At 46.6% G+C, this 6,029-nt stretch overlaps 1 long non-coding RNA gene across 2 annotated transcripts; it reads right to left on the reverse strand.

The window, feature by feature from the left end:
* Positions 1 to 432: 432 nt before the first annotated feature.
* Positions 433 to 6,026, reverse strand: LOC132233056 (uncharacterized). Of its 2 annotated transcripts, none has more exons than XR_009452543.1 (3): positions 5,866 to 6,026; positions 5,308 to 5,438; positions 433 to 1,115 (listed from the first exon to the last, which is right to left on the reverse strand). It is a non-coding gene; the product is annotated as an uncharacterized LOC132233056 (long non-coding RNA). The 2 variants fall into 2 exon arrangements; XR_009452544.1 differs by having other exon boundaries at positions 433 to 2,645.
* Between the last annotated feature and the right edge of the window lie 3 nt (positions 6,027 to 6,029).

Raw genomic sequence — 6,029 nt, forward strand, 5'->3', positions numbered from 1 at the left:
CCCCCTGCAGAGCTGCAGACAAGTGGCTGGGCAGGGCTGACCCAGCAGCTGGGGTGGCCTGGGCAAGGGCTCTGGAGAGACATCAGTGAGGCCAGGACTGGGTGTGGAGCCAGCTGGCCAAAGGCTGGGGAGAGGAGCTCCCACCCTTTCATTCTCACCGGAGCCTCCAGGCCCACAAGCTGCATGTTTGATCTAGCAACTGCAATTACAATGCAGAAATCCCCAAACACTGAAATGCAGAGCTGTTGTTTTTAAAAATACATTTAGAATAAACTCATTTGAGCGTACACCTGCCCCAAACTGACCGAAGATTCCTTGGAAGGGCGGTCACCTGTCTGGTAGAAACAGAATACGAGCCACAAAGACAAGCCACATGGTCACTTACAAATTTTCTAGTAGCCACATGAAAAAAACACTGAGAAGCAGGTGAAATGAATTTTAACAACCTATTTTATTTAGTCCTGTAGTTCCAAAATAATTACCTTTTCAACTTAACCAATATACACATGATTAAATTTTACATTCTTTTTTTAAGAAAAGAATTGTGTGGATGATGATGACCTGCAGGTCAGGAATTTTTTTAAATCCTCACCCAAGGATATTTTTTCCATTGATTTTTAGAGAGAGTAGGAAGGAGGGAGGAGGGGAAGAGAGAGAAAAACATTGATGTGAGAGAGACACATCAACTGGTTGCCTCCGGCATGTGCCCCCACAGAGGTTGGGGAGCAAACCCACAACCCAGGTACATGCCCTCCACTGGGAATCAAACCTACAACCCATGGGACTGTGGGACGATGCTCTAACTACTGAGCAAACCAGCCATGGCTACATTCTTTTTAAAATATTATTTTTCTTGTATGAATCTTTGAAATCTGGACGAGTGTTTATACTCAGGGCACACTTCAACTTGGCTAGCCACATTTCCAGAGCCAGATAGCCCCATGTGTGGCTCAGTGGTTGAGTGACGATATGAACCAGGCGATCACCGTTTGATTCCCCGTCAGTGCGCATGCCCAGGATGTGGGCTCGATCCCCAGTAAGGGGGGTGTACAGTGGGTAGCTGATTGATGATTCTCATCACTGATGTTTCAATGTCTCTCTCTCCATCTTCCTCTCTGATATAAAAAAAGAAAATAACAGACTTATTGAGATATAATTCATATACTGTAAAATACAGGCAGTGTCTTTTAAAGTCTATTCACGAAACTGTGCAACTACCACCACTGTCTTATTCTTGAATATTTTCATCACCCAAAAGGAAACCCCATACCCATTAGCAGTCAATTCCCACTCCCTCCACCCCCTCAGCCCTCCATCCCCTGACAGCCACTAATCTACTTTCCATTTCTATAAATTTGCCTATTCTGGACATTTCATAAAACAATCATACAATATGTGACCTTTTGTATCTGACTTTCTTCATGTCGCATAACGTTCTCTTTTGGGGGGCAGTTTTATAACCTTATTTGACAATCAGCAGTTAGTTTTCATCCACATTAACTGTTTGCAGATTTATGGAAGTGGTGACAGGTATGTAGGTAACCAATGTGCAGAACTTGCTTGGTCAATCTGCATCCTCATTACGTGCTGTGGACAACGACATGGGATATGGTATGGGACATTCCTTATTCCTTTGGCCCAGACCGCTTTGTTGAGCCCAGTGTCAATGTGCACTTCTGGAGATCCCATATCCTTCATGGCAGATTTCCGGATCTCTTTGAGTGTCTGAGGGGCACGCTTCTTGAAACCCACTCCATGGATACGCTGTGAATGTTGATGGTGTGTTCTCTGGTCACCACCTCATGGATGGGCAAGTGGCCTCTTCTCGCCACCCTGTTTTGTGGGAGCCATTATGCTGGGCCCAAGTTGGAAAGAAAAAGCTTGAGATATTGTCAACATGTTTTCAAGGTTCATCTATGCCGCAGCATGAATCAATACTTCATTCCTTTTTATGGTTGAATAATATTCCATCGTGTGGATGAGTCACACTTCATCCACTCATTGTTGATGCACATTTGAGTTGTTGCCACCTTCCTGCTATTGTGAATAATGCTGATATAAACACTCACTTACACATTTTTGTTTGAAACCTGTCTTCAGTTCTCTTGGGTATATACCTAGGATGCAATTGCTGGGTCATGTGGTATGTTTTACGTTTAATTAGTGAGGAACTGTCCAATTATTTTCCCCAGTGGCTGCACCATCGTACATTCCCGCCAGCAATGTCTGAGGGCTCGTCGTGCATACATTTTTGTGCGAAGTCCAGTGAAGTCTTAATTCTGCAGATATACTATATATTTGTTTATGCACTGTATGTATCTAGGCTTCATACATAAAAGAGTAGATTTCCTTTGCTTCCCAAGATCCATCTTTTGCCCTCTTGAGTGTGCCATTGAGAATGGGTGTTCCAGGTGAAGCTTGGTGCTGTCGTCACTTCTGTTAATCCTTACAGAGATCCTGAAGTGGGAACTATTCTTATTCCCTTTTTAAACATTTGGCTCTGGGGGCGGGCGGCAGGGGGGGGAAGGGTAAGTGACTTACTGTGACCCACAGTCTCACAGCTAGTATCAGGTGTTTCATGCATGCCAGTTCCTGAGTTGACATCTTTGGCATCAGGAAATCCTGCCAGGGTTCACCTCCTCTCTCTGGAAGGGGAAACAATATCCTCTTGACCTTTGGAAAGACTGACTCTCATTTGTGAATGTCAATGGGACAAGGAAGGTAAGCTGGGCTGGCTGGCGAGGCACCTTACTCCTCTCTCCCTAGAGAAATGTTCTCAACTTCTTTTCCAATTGGAGTTTCATCTTCTATAGCGAGGCATTTACTCTGTCATAACCATTGTGCCTGGTCCTCATCCTTTTAGATCAGGGTTGGGGAACCTTTTTTCGGCCAACAGCCATTTGGATATTTATAACGTCATTCGCTTAATATAATTCACTTAATATAAATTTGTGTTGTTACGAAAAAAAGCTCCTAGATTTATTGACCTTCAAGTCCCGCCTGCGGTCGCCTTGGCAGGGCCAGACCAAATGATTTCAAGGGCCTTCTACGGCCTGTGGGCCGGACATTCCCCACCCCTGCCTTAGATCATCAGAGCAAGAGGGGAGCTCTGAGATGTGAAGTTCCCTCCCTTAATTTACAGGTCAGGACAGCTAATCGATCCATCTAAAGTGACTTGCTCAAGATCAAGGAACCCACGAGACTGAGGTCTCCAGATCTGAGCCCCCCTCCACCACAGAGGGTGGACGGAGTGGGCAGGGCACATGCAACTAAAGGCAGGAGCCCCACTGGTAAATGAGGGGATAATGAGGCTGCCACGGTGTCTGCCCACCCCTCCCATCTGTGTCTGCCCACCCCTCCCATCTGTACATATTTACTCACCCTTCCTTCCTCTCTCAGATCAGGTTTCAAGCCCTGCCTTTGCCACATATTCATTAACCATGTGACCTTCAGTGTCCTTAGGTGTAAAAAGGGGAGTCATAGGGCTATTGTGAGAACCAAATAAGCAATGTGCTAAGTGGTGAGCTAGGGTCACGGAGGAAGTGCATCAGCAGGGTGCTGCCCTGTCCAGGGGGCACGAACCTGCACAGGCTCTTATCCAGGGAGGAGGTTTCTTTATGGAATGCGGAACTGGGTAAGGCAGGTCTGAAGGTGAGTGGCGGCTGTGCTGGGTGCTCTGCAGGTTCTGGGGCAGCTCCCAAGTAGGGGCAGTGGGGGTGGCTTCACCAACACGTTCTCCCTGTTCTTCAGCAAGGGGACCCTTTCAAAGTCAACAGGCTGTCACATGGACACACACTAAACTCGGCAGTGTGACTACTTTGGGTGGTGACTTGGGAGGGTCAGGGGGGAAGTTTTTCCTCAATACTATGGATACTTAAAATCATTATGGCTTTTACTTTCTTCTTTGTCCTTCCCTCTTCCCTTTCTCTTTATGTTTTAAGTGTTTTATTCAAGTACAACACATATCCTGAAAAACTAATAAGTTGATGTTGGATGAATTTTCCCAAGTGGAACACACTACGTTAGGAGCACCCAGACCAAGAAACAGAACATGATCGCTCCACCCTCCACCTTCCCGTTGACCCCCTCCCACTCACTTCCTGACTCTCCAAAGAGGTCATTCCCCTGACTTCTGACAGCAAAGACTTTTTTTTTTAGATACTTGAAATACACTTAATTCTGATTCTAAACGAAAAGGAATGAGAATGACAGTAATGTACAAGGCTCTGCCACTGAATATTGTGATGTGACTGCAGCACTTTTCCATTTGAAGCTCAATAAGGAAACAACTGCATTCCAACAACTAAATGTGCAGGTCCAAAAAATGAAGGTATTTTTAAACGGCCACATTCACGCCGAAGCCCATTCATCTCCTTCAGCATCCTAAAGGTCAAGAACCGGCTCCGCTTAGCTCCATGATAAAGGGGCAAACACTGACATCACAGGAAGGTGACTGTGAAACTAGACTTCTTCTTCTTTTTTTTTATAAAATATATTTTATTGATTTTTTACAGAGAGGAAGGGAGAGAGTTAGAAACATCGATGAGAGAGAAACATCGATCAGCCACCTCCTGCACATCTCCTACTGGGAATGTGCCCGCAACCCAGGTACATGCCCTCGACCGGAATTGAACCTGGGACCTTTCAGTTCGCAGGCCGACGCTCTATCCGCTGAGCCAAACCGGTTTTGGCTGAAACTAGGCTTCTGATGCTGGGCTCCAGCTTCCCTTCCTCCCAGGCCATCATCCTCGTCCGGGAGAGCAGTGGTCTGGGCAACCTCTGGGTCATGCTCATAATGTGCTGCCAGCGCTGGGTTCTGGACAACCTCTGGTGGGGCAAGAGCAGGCATGGCAGCAAACTCCCAGTTAGGTTCTCCAGTTAGCTTTCTAGCAAGCCAGAGGAAGGGCTTTGCAAAGTGGTAGTTACTTTTGGCAGAAATATCATAGTACAGAGGTGGTTCTTTTGTGGAAGACAATGATTTTGCCTTAACTTTCCTGGGCTTGATAGCCACTTTGTAGCCACACCACATGATGGGGATGTGTTCTCTCTCTCTCTCTCTCTCTCTCTCTCTCTCTCTCTCACCAGATCTCTATGCCAGTTAGGCACCTTCTTTTAAGTAACTCTCGAAGTTACATCAGACATTATAACTGCCCCCTGAGCTCGGATGTCATAGCTGTCTCATCCGCTGAACTTCTCCTGGCCCGATGTACCCGCCACATTGAATTAATAGTTAATAGGCCCTCTGCGGGTGTGAAACAGGAGGGGATGGACTTCAACACCAAGGGGCTACATACTTCTCAAACTCACCAGATGACTTTTCTCCAGTGGAGTTTTCCCAGTGCCGTCATCACCAGCCAACACCAGTTAGAACTGAACCTGGGGTTCTCCTTGGGAAAGCATCATGATGTTACTTTCAGAAGACTCTCTGGCGGGTCTGACTGAAAGCGAGAAAGATGGAAGATGAATTCTCCTTTTATATAAATGGAACCAGCCAGCATTTACTCTTTGGCGTCTGGCCCCTTTTCTCAATACAGTATGTTTAGAGATTCATCCAAATTGTTGTCTTCCAACTTTTGAAATAAAATGTTCCTAGATCCCCACATGGTAAAAACTTTACCTTCGCCAAAACCGGTTTGGCTCAGTGGATAGAGCGTCGGCCTGCGGACTGAAAGGTCCCAGGTTCGATTCCGGTCAAGGGCATGTGCCTGGGTTGCCGGCACATCCCCAGTAGGAGATGTGCAGGAGGCAGCTGATCGATGTTTCTCTCTCATCGATGTTTCTAACTCTCTATCTCTCTCCCTTTCTCTCTGTAAAAAATCAATAAAATATATTTAAAAAAAACACACACAAAAAACAAAACTTCACCTTCATTCAACTAATTCTTGGACCCTGGGGTCTCGTCAAGGGTTTCGCGGGCCGCCTCTGAGGGAACCACGCCCTCCCCGGCCTTCTCTCCGCCCACCTCGGGGGCTCAATGTGCGGCTGCGCACAGCGCGCCCGCCGGAGAGAGCGCGGTCACGTGACTGCGA

Source organism: Myotis daubentonii, chromosome 4, assembly GCF_963259705.1.
Source record: "Myotis daubentonii chromosome 4, mMyoDau2.1, whole genome shotgun sequence".
Classification (NCBI taxonomy): domain Eukaryota; kingdom Metazoa; phylum Chordata; class Mammalia; order Chiroptera; family Vespertilionidae; genus Myotis; species Myotis daubentonii.